The sequence below is a fragment of the Elaeis guineensis genome, chromosome 1 (assembly GCF_000442705.2).
Source record: "Elaeis guineensis isolate ETL-2024a chromosome 1, EG11, whole genome shotgun sequence".
Taxonomy (NCBI): domain Eukaryota; kingdom Viridiplantae; phylum Streptophyta; class Magnoliopsida; order Arecales; family Arecaceae; genus Elaeis; species Elaeis guineensis.
This window is the reverse complement of record NC_025993.2, coordinates 172,554,034-172,565,812: the sequence shown is the minus strand read 5'-3', so window position 1 is coordinate 172,565,812 and position 11,779 is coordinate 172,554,034.

Sequence of the window (11,779 nt, the reverse complement as noted above, 5' to 3'; positions counted from 1 at the left end):
TGAATCTTTAGATTTGATCATCCATATTTCGATCTAGCCATGACTTGATTTGATCATGTTGATTTCACCAATCGAGATATTGGACCAATCAATGTGTGGATTGTGTCACCTGATCAATTCGAATTGTACCTCATGAATTTCTCTCTCTGATTTTCTCTCTCTACTTGATTTTATGAAATCTCTCTCGATGATCTCTCCTCTCACTTGATTTGATCTGATAGTCAAACTTTGATCGTTTAGGTCCTAATTAGATTTTGATTAGATGAAATTAGATGATCGGACCCAATCTAAACCGTTGAAATATGGTATTCGTATTCTTTCTAATTATTGAAATTGATTCTGTATAGGATTGTGGATGTTTGATCATGGGATATCGATATGATCTACGAACAAAATTTTTGAAAAGAAAATTTATAGAATTATGTGGATTTATTGGAATGCGTTCGAGGTAAGTAATGTTTCACTTTTTCTAGATTTATCGATAAATTATAATGTATTTTTCTGACATGATTTGTGAAACGATGCATGAATTGGATGAATGGTATTTTGTTATGAAAATATCTTATTTGAAATGTTATGATGAAGCATGATTGAACATATTGATTTCATGATGCATTATATTGATTGATTTCGATACTACATGATTATATATTTTATTATCGAAATTAGAATATGAAATATGATTTATGAAGAATTATGATATAAGAAACATTATGAATTGACAACCTGACTATGTAAAGGACCCTGCCAATGGGGGCATATACGTTGGCAATTGATTTATCCTGAGGGTTTACGTCGTCAGAGAGACCAGCGACAAACGTCAGAGAGACCAGCGGTTCCGAAGGACTTTGCTGCCAGATGATTCGCAGCTCACCGCAAGAAGATACGCGGTGTTATGACCCTGCCACAGAAAAATGGTCATAGCTCATGGTTGACGAAAAGAATTGAAGAACAAAAGAAATTGAAATCTGAAAGAAACTTGAATTTTCGAAAAAAGAAATGAATTTGGCATGAATTATGGCATAATTGAAATTGATTTCGAATTGATGAACTCTATATGCTTATTTTCTATAAATGATTATTTACTTAAATGCCTGATGAAATCTGTTGAAAAGTGATCATTGCTTACTGGGCTGTCTAGCTCATTACCTCCTATTTTACTGTTTTTACAGATGTTGAGGAATTAAGATGATACAAGATATGAATGGAAGAGTGATCAGAAGCAGAATCTCTATACTTTTATTTTGGTTGAAAGTTTATTGAATTTGATGTAAGCTATGAATCATTGTTGAATTTATTGAGATATTAAAGAAAAATTTAGGTCGTTATATTTTGATTTAAATTATTGACTAATTATTCGCTGTTGTTTTAGGATAGTATGATAAGATGCCTTGCATGCTTATGGGAAGAGTTTTCTATGAGTATGCGGCGGTTGCCATGACCCTCGATTCACAATCTCGATCGGGGGCGTGACAATTAAAGTGGTATCAGAGCATAAGTAGATGAATTATGAAACATAGAATCAGATATAGAATGGGTGTAAGTGGATAGACACCAGGGACATTATAGTGTAGATCTTTGATGATTATAGTGGAGAAATATTTAAACATTGAATTAAACATGTGATTATGTATAAAGATCGCAAGAGATTATGACATATGGAGTTTGAAATATGATGGATAATTATAGATCGTGATATGATTAGTTAGATCTTGATCGAAGTAATCACAAAAGGATTGACATATAAATTTTATTGGCATTATGGTTATTAATTTGATCATTGGTTATCAAGTGAATCGTAAGTCAAATTGATGTGAGAATAATACTATGATATTACTTCTAGTTGAGAAGTTGACTATTATTGGCAAGATAAAGATTTGATAATAAAATATTATTCCAGAATGGGCTAAGAAAATTTTTTATGATGCTTGATTGGAATATTTATCGAAATTGAACTTGGTATGTGGATCATATATAAAGTGGCATATTAGGATGAATGCATATTTGAGATATTGCAAAGAACCTATTTCTTATTGATGAAATCGATTTGAGATTGTAATATTCATCGTACTGGAATCTTTAATCATCATCCTTAGATCTAGATAATGGATCTTATTATGTTCTGGAGACTACATGATGTGTATGAAATTTCAATTTAAAATTTCGTATCTAAGTTGATCAAAGAGATTTTGATATTATTGTTGAGATTGTTAATGAAAAATTGATATCTTTAGATTAAGATAAAAGATCTGATTTATATTTATTTCAGATTAAGGGATCCATGTGAATTTATAATTTAAAAATTTTAGATTTAGAATTGATATGGAGTTTCCTTTGCTTTTGTTAACGAGATCCTAATTGAATCTACTATTAAATGGAGATTTGATTTTTTGAAGCTTGTATGATTGTTACGAAGGATATTTGATAGATATTGAAGATCCTGATGATAGAAATTTTAGAAAAATAAAATAATAATGATTTAAAATTTTTATATTCTGATTATGTCCAAATTTGTGGAGCATCGAAGGATTTTTTTCATTGATTTGACTTATAAAGATTTTGGTTTGAAAATTATCGAATTGAATTGATATGAGAATTAAGATTTGATTCATATTGATTATAGTAAATCTAGATGGTTTAAATATGATATTGGACTCAAGAGTTAATCAAGATTATTGTACACCAGTAAGGAATGAATGATGATCGAAAGTTAATTTTGACTTCAATTGAAATTTAAATTTTTAGATCTTTTCTATTGATAGGATAAAGAAATAATTTGATCAAATTTTTTTGGTGAACCTAAGAAATTTTGATTGTTAGATCAGAGTGGCAGCGAAGCATGGTAATCTGGATTACTTTGAGGTAAGTCAGGAATGTTGATTCTTTGAGTCAAAAATTATGATAGATGATATGGTTTGATACAAAAAATATTGATATTAGAAAGAATAATATTTTAAAATTTGAATTATTTTAGATATCTAATGTAATTTTTAAAAGTAGTGCTTCCACTACTATGCTAAAAATATAATTAGCATCCTAATTCTAGATGAGTGGACCTTTGATTTTGATTTTAGATTTAGAATATTTAGAGATAAATTTTTTCTATCCTAGAATTAATTTTATATCTCTATTATAGGAAGAATTTGAGATTTTATCGAATGATGATTTTCGATCTTAGATTATTATACTCAAATATTATCTCAGGGTATAATAAATTTGAAGTTAGAACTCTTTTGATCATTATTATTTCTCTGACTGAATGAAAAAAGATTGAGGTTATCTATTGATATTGAGATTGTTCTACAAAAGATAGATTGGAGTATTTAATTTAATTTGATAATAAATCGATTAATTAAGATTGTTAATATTTAGATAAAGAAATTGATATACTTACTTAGAATAGAGACATTGATTTTTGATTATAAAAAAATATAGTTTTGATTTAGATCAATTTTGAGTTATTGATTTTTATTATGGAATGACTTAATGATAAAATTTGCTTCAAAAATTAGAATATTTAAGAGTTTGAGGGTTTGAGTAAGAAAATTTGATGACTAGAAATAGTGATATTGATTCAATCAACAATGGTGATATTGATCTTTATGAATGACTTAATGATAAAGTTGTATCAAGAATTAAAATATCAAAAATTCGAGAATGAGATTGAAATGATAAATCTTCAATCTTTGAAAGTACGAATAAGAGAAAATATTTTTGAATTTTGATTGATTTTGATGTCATCATATGATTCACATAAGTATGTTTTTCCTATCTTATGATGGGTTGAAATTAAGAGTGGATAATATTTAAAAAAAATGAATGATGATGATGAATGAAGTTCTTATGCAAGAATATAGACATTAATTTTTTCTACCTACAAGAGATGGATTTAATTTTAATTTGAGTCGTGAGATATTGAACATGATTTTTATAAGAAATGAGATCATAATTTCAAAATCTTGAAACATTGAAAATCTTTGAGATGTTGATCTTGATAAATAAAAAAATGAATGGTTCCATTTCAGATCAATATTTGATGTATTAACTTTTTCTTATAAAATGATTTAAGAATAAATTTTATATCAATAATTAGAATATTGAAATACTTGTGGATGAGATTCAAGTAGAAACTATGAAGACTCAAGCAAAAAAAATTTGAGGATGAAATTTTTTTTAGAGGGGAAGAATGTGATGGCCCGGCCCAAGTAAGAATTCTAGCCACCAAAGCCCAAACAAAAAAAAAAAGAGAAAAACGGAAGAGAAGAACTCCCGATGGGAGTCTTCTTCCTCCTCTCGCGACTCTCAATCGGAGTCGAAAAGAGCTCCCTCTGACTCTATTTAAGGAGGAGAACCCTCCTCTCTCCCTCTCATCGAGAAATCTCGGGGCAAAACGGCAGAGATCACCGAAAAATCCTCATGGAGACCCGTCCTGTGCCCGTCCAATTGCTCGCCGAAAAAGCCTCGCCGGCGTCGGAGGTAAGCCTCCTCCCCTTCCTCTCTTCTCTCCTTTCCTTCCCATGCCTGTGTGCACGCTCGCCGGCGATCGGAGTCACAAATTTTGTTGCGGAAGAAACCTTTATTTTTACCGTTTTTCTTTGATTTCGACGTCGGGTGGTCACCGCCGACCACCGGTTTGGCCCTCCTCTTGTCGTTGGGTCGCCCCCCTCCTGCCGACGACCGTCCTATGTCGATTGCACCGTCGGTTGGCCAGCCAACAAGGGATTGTGAGATCCCCTGTTTCGGCTTAAAGGAAGCCCGAGAAGAAGAAAAGAAGAAGAAGAAGAAAGGAAAAGAAAAGAAAAAGAAAAGAAAAAGAAGGAAAAGAAAACAAAAGAAAACAAAAAGAAAAAAGAAAAAAAAGAAAAAAGAAAAAAAAAAGAAAAAAAAATAATATAATAATAATATAATAATAATAAATAGGATTTTCTCTCCTCTTCCTTCCATGAAGAAAAAGAAAAAAAAAGAAAGAAAAAATAAAATAAATTAATTAATAAATAATGATATAAATAATAAAATATGAGAAAGAGAGTTTCTCTCTCTTTCCTCTCTTCCTTCAGCTTGAACTAGTATTTTCTCTCTCTAGAATTGGACTTTTTCTCTCTACTTTCTCTCTCTAAAATTTTTTGTCTAGATTATTTCTCTCTCCTAAGAGTTTTTAAAATTTTGAGAAGAATGATGATGAATTTAAATGATCCAAGTGATAAATTTTTGATCTGAGATCACCGGACGGTACACCGACACCCACTTTGATCATATTAGGTATTTTTAAGATTCTATTTTTTTATGATTTTATTGAATTATCCACATGATAATCTTAGCATGATTTGATATGATCGATCGAATTTGTTGAATCATATCGTCTGAGGAGTCCAAGATTATTTTTCTCTCTCTAAAATTTTCTCTCTCTAAAGCTATTTCTCTCTCTATCAATTTTTCTCTCTTGATTGATTTATCAATGAGAGTTTCTTTTAATATTTCTGATCTAATGAAGAATCCTGATCTATGATTGTCAGACAGCGTACTGGCATCCACCTTAATCAGACCATGAATCTTTAGATTTATCATCCATGATTTCGATCTAGCCATGACTTGATTTGATCATGTTGATTTCATCAATCGAGATATTGGACCAATCATAATGTTGGATTATATCACCTGATCAATTCGAATTGTACCTCATAAATTCTCTCTCCTCTAATTTTCTCTCTCTATTTGATTTTATGAAATCGATGAAGAAACCTCGGTCCTATCACTTCGAATCCGATTTAATCTGATAGTCAAACTTTGGATCGTTTGGGTCCTAATTAGATTTTGATTAAATGAAATTAGATGATCGGACCCAATCTAAATCATTGAAATATGGTATTCGTATTCTTTCTAATTATTGAAATTGATTCTGTATAGGATTGTGGATGTTTGATCATGAAATATCGCAATATGATCTACGAACAAAATTTTTGGAAGAAAATTTATAGAATTATGTGGGTTTATTGGAATGCATTCGAGGTAAGTAATGTTTCACTTTTTTTAGATTTATCGATAAATTATAATATATTTTTCTGATATGATTTGTGAAACGATGCATGAATTGGATGAATGATATTTTGTTATAAAAATATCTTATTTGAAATGTTATGATGAAGCATGATTGAACATATTGATTTCATGATGCATTATATTGATTGATTTTGATACTACATGATTATATGTTTTATTATCAAAATTAAAATATGAAATATGATTTATAAAGAATTATGATATAAGAAACATTATGAATTGACAACCTGACTATGTAAAGGACCCTGCCAATGGGGGCATATACGTTGACAATTGATTTGTCCTGAGGGTTTACGTTGTCAGAGAGACCAGCGACAAACCACTAGAGAGACCAGCAGTTCCGAAGGACTTTGCTGCCAGATGATTCGCAGCTCACCGCAAGAAGATACGCGGTGTTATGACCCTACCATAGAAAAAATATGGTCATAGCTCATGGTTGACGAAAAGAATTGAAGAACAAAAGAAATTGAAATCTCGAAAGAAACTTGAATTATCGAAAAAGAAATGAATTTGGCATGAATTATGTTGCATAATTAAAATTGATTTCGAATTGATGAACTCTATATGCTTATTTTTTATAAATAATTATTTACTTAAATGCCTGATAAAATCTGTTGAAAAGTGATCATTGCTTACTGGGCTGTCTAGCTCATTACCTCCTATTTTACTGTTTTTACAGATGTTGAGGAATTAAGATGATACAAGATATGAATGGAAGAGTGATCAGAAACAGAATCTCTATACTTTTATTTTCGGTTGAAAGTCTTATTGAATTTGATGTAAGGACTATGAATCATTGTTGAATTTATTGAGACATTAAAGAAAAAATTTAGGTCGTTATATTTTGAATTTAAATTATTGACTAATTATTCCGCTGTTGTTTTAAGATAGTATGATAAGATGCCTTGCATGCTTATGGGAAGAGTTTTCTATAAGTATGCGGCGGTTGCCATGACCCTCGATTAAAATCTCGGGTCGGGAGCATGACAATTATAGTGGTATCAAAGCATAAGTAGATGAATTATAAAACATAGAATCAGATATAGAATGGGTGTAAGTAGATAGACACCAGGGACATTATAGTGTAGATCTTTGATGAATGTAGTGGGAGAAATATTTAAATATTTTGATTAAACATTGAGATTATGTATAAAAGGATCGCAAGAGATTATGACATATAGAGTTTGAAATATGATGGATAATCTATAGATCATGATATGATTAGTTAGATCTTGATCGAAAGTAATCACAAAAAGATTGACATAAAATTTTATTGTGCATTATGGTTATTAATTTGATCATTGGTTATTCAAGTGAATCGTAAGTTCAAATTCGATGTGAGAATAATACTATGAAATTACTTCTAGTTGAGAAGTTGACTATTATTGGTAAGATAAATATTTGATAATAAAATATTGTTCCAGAATGGGTTAAGAAAGTTTTTTTTTTATGATGCTTGATTGGAATATTTATCGAAAGTGAACTTGGTATGTGGATCATATATAAAGTGGCATATTAGGATGAATGCATATTTGGAGATATTGCAAAGAAACCTATTTTTTATTGATGAAATTGATTTTGAGATTGAAGGATATTCATCATACTGGAATCTTTAATCATTATCCTTAGATCTAAATAATGGATCTTATTATGTCTCTTGGAGACTACATGATGTGTATGAAATTTCAATTTAAAGATTTCGTATCTAAGTTGATCAAGAGATTTTTTGATATTATTGTTGAGGTTGTTAATAAAAAATTGATATATTTAGATTAAGATAAAAAATTTGATTTATATTTATTTCAGATTAAGGGATCCATGTGAATTTATAATTTTAAAATTTTGGATTTAAGAATTGATATGGAGTTTCCTTTGCTTTTGTTAACGAGGTCCCTAATTGAATCTACTATTAAATGGAGATTTGATTTTTTTGAAGCTTGTATGATTGTTATGAAAGGATATTTGATAGATATTGAAGATCCTGATAATAGAAATTTTAGAAAAAATAATAATAATGATTTGAAATTCTTATATATTCTGATTATGTCCAAATTTGATGGAGCATCGAAGGATTTTTTTTTATTGATTTGACTTATAAGAATTTTTTGTTTGAAAATTATCGAATTGAATTGATATGAGAATTAAGATTTGATTCATATTGATTATAGTAAATCTATATGGTTTTAAATATGATATTGAACTCAAGAGTTAATCAAGATTATTGTACACCAGTAAAGGTATGAATGAGAATCGAAAGTTAATCTTTGACTTCAATTGAAATTTAAAATTTTAGGCCTTTTCTATTGATAAGATAAAGAAATAATTTGATCAAAATTTTTTTGGTGAACCTAAAAATTTTGATTGTTAGATCAGAGTGCGCAGCAGAAGCATGATAATCTGGATTAGTTTGAGTAAGTCAGGAATGTTGATTCTTTGAGTCAAAGAATTATGATAGATGATATAGTTTGATACAAAAAAAATATTGATATTAGAAAGAATAATATTTTAAAATTTTTAAATTATTTTAGATATCCTAATATAATTTTTAAAAGTAGTGCTTCCACCTACTATGCTAAAAAATATATATATTTAGCATCCTAATTCTAGGATGAGTGGACCTTTGATTTTTGATTTTAGATTTAGAATATTTAGAGATAAATTTTCTCTATCCTAGAATTAAATTTTATAATTCTTTATTTATTAGAAAGAATTTGAGATTGTTTATCGAATAATAATTTCGATCTTAGATTATTATACTCAAATATTTATCTCCAGGGTATAATAAAATTTGAAGTTAGAACTCTTTTGATCATTATTGTTTCTCTGACTGAATGAAAAAGATTGAGGTTATCTATTGATATTGACGATTGTTCTACAAAAGATAAATTGAAGTTATTTATAATTTAATTTGATAATGAATCGATTAATTAAGAATAGTTAATATTTAGATAAAACAAATTGATATACTTATTTAGAATAGAGACATTGATTTTGATTATAAGAAAAATATAATTTTGATTTAGATCAATTTTTGAGTTATTGATTTTTATTATGGAATGACTTAATGATAAAATTTACTTCAAGAATTAGAATATTTAAGAGTTTGAGGGTTTGAGTAAGAAAATTTTGATGACTAGAAATAGTGATATTGATTCAATCAACAATGGTGATATTGATCTTTATGAAATGACTTAATGATGAAGTTGTATCGAGAATTAAAATATCAAAAGTTCGAAAATGAGATTGAAATGATAAATCTTCAACCTTTGAAAGTACGAATAAGAAAAAATATTTTTGAATTTTGATTGATTGGGATGTCATCATATGATTCACATAAGTATGTTTTTTCTATCTTATGATAGGTTGAAATTAATTATGGATAATATTTTAAAAAAAAAATGAATGATGATGATGAATGAAGTTCTTATGCAAGAATAGAGACATTGATTTTCTTCTACCTACAAGAGATGGATTTAATTTTAATTTGAGTCGTGAGATATTGAACATGATTTTTTTAAGAAATGAGATCATAATTTCAAAATCTTGAAACATTGAAAATCTTTGAGATGTTGATCTTGATAAATAAGAAAATGAATGGTTCCATTCTATATCAATATTTGATGTTATGACTTTTTCTTATAAAATAATTTAAGAATAAATTTTATATCAAGAATTAGAATATTGAAATACTTGTGGATAAGATTCAAGTAAGAAACTATGAAGACTCAAGCAAGAAAAATTTTGAGGACGAAATTTTTTTTAGAGGAAAAGAATGTGATGGCCCAGCCCGAGTAAGAATCCTAGCCCACCAAAGTCCAAACAAAAAAAAAAGAGAAAAATAGAGGAGAAGAACTCCCAAAGGGAGTCTTCTTCCTCCTCTCATCGGCTCCCAATCGGAGTAGGAAAAGAGCTCCCTCCGACTCTATTTAAGGATGAGAACCCTCCTCTCTCCCTCTCATCGAGAAATCTCGGGGCAAAACGGCATAGATCGCCAGAAAATTCTCACGGAGACCCGTCCCTGTGCCCATCCAATTGCTCGCCGGAAAAGCCCGCCGGCATCGGAGGTAAGCCTCCTCCCCTTCCTCTCTTCTCCCCTTTTCTTTCCATGCCTGTGTGCACGCTCGCCGGCGACCAGAGTCGTCGGATTTTGTTGCGGAAGAAACTTTTATTTTTGCCATTTTTCTTTGATTTCCGACGCCGGTTGTCACCGCCGACCATCGGTTTGGCCCTCTTCTTGTCGTTGGGTCACCCCCCTCCTGCCGACGACCGCCCTACGTCGGTTGCACCACCGATCGGCCAGCCAACAGGGGATTGTGAGATCCCCTGTTTCGGCCCAGAGGAAGCCCGGGAAGAAGAAAAGAAGAAGAAGAAGAAGGAAAAGAAAAGAAAAAGAAAAGAAAAGGAAGGAAAAGAAAAGAAAAAGAAAAAAAAAGATAAAAAGATAAAAAGAAAAGAAAAAGAAAAAAGAAAAAGTGAAAAAAAAAGAAGAAAAATAAAATAATTATAATAATAAATAAGATTTTCTCTCCTCTCCCTTCCGTGAAGAAAAAGAAAAAAAAAGAAAGAAAGAAAAGAAGAAAGAAAAAATAAAATAAATTAATTAATAAATAATGATATAAATAATAAAATATGAGAAAGAGAGTTTCTCTCTCTTTCCTCTCTCTCCTTCAGCTTGAACTAGTATTTTCTCTCTCTAGAATTAGGCTTTCTCTCTCTATTTTCTCTCTCTAGAATCTTCTCTCTAGATTATTTCTCTCTCCTAAGATTTTTTAGAATTTTGAAAAGAATGATGATGAATTTAAATGATCATAGTGATGGATTTTTGATCTGAGATCACCGGACGGTACACCGACACCCATTTTGATCATATTAGGTATTTTTAAGATTCTATTTTTTCATGATTTTATTGAATTATCCACATGATAATCTTAGTATGATTTGATATGATCGATCGAATTTGTTGAATCATATCGTCTGAGGAGTCCAAGATGAATTTTCTCTCTCTAGAATTTTCTCTCTCTAAAGCTATTTCTTTCTCTATCGATTTTTCTCTCTTGATTGATTTATCAATGAGAGTTTCTTTTAGTATTTCTGATCTAATAAAGAATCCTGATCTATGATTGTCAGATAGTGTACTGGCACCCACCTTAATCAGATCATGAATCTTTAGATTGATCATCCATGATTTCGATCTAGCCATGACTTGATTTGATCATATTGATTTCATCAATCGAGATATTGGATCAATCATAATGTTGGATTGTGTCACCTGATCAATTCGAATTGTACCTCATGAATTCTCTCTCCTCTGATTTTCTCTCTCTACTTGATTTTATGAAATCGATGAAGAAACCTCGGTCTTATCACTTCGAATCCGATTTGATCTGAAAGTCAAATTTTGGATCGTTTAGGTCCTAATTTGATTTTGATTAGATGAAACTAGATGATCGGACCCAATCTAAATCGTTAAAATATGGTATTTGTATTCTTTCTAATTATTGAAATTGATTCTATATAGGATTGTGGATGTTTGATCATGGGATATCGCAATATGATCTACGAACAAAATTTTTGAAAAAAAATTTATAGAATTATGTGGGTTTATTGGAATGCATTAGAGGTAAGTAATGTTTCACTTTTTCTAGATTTATCGATAAATTATAATATATTTTTCTGACATGATTTGTGAAACGATGCATGAATTGGATGAATGGTATTTTGT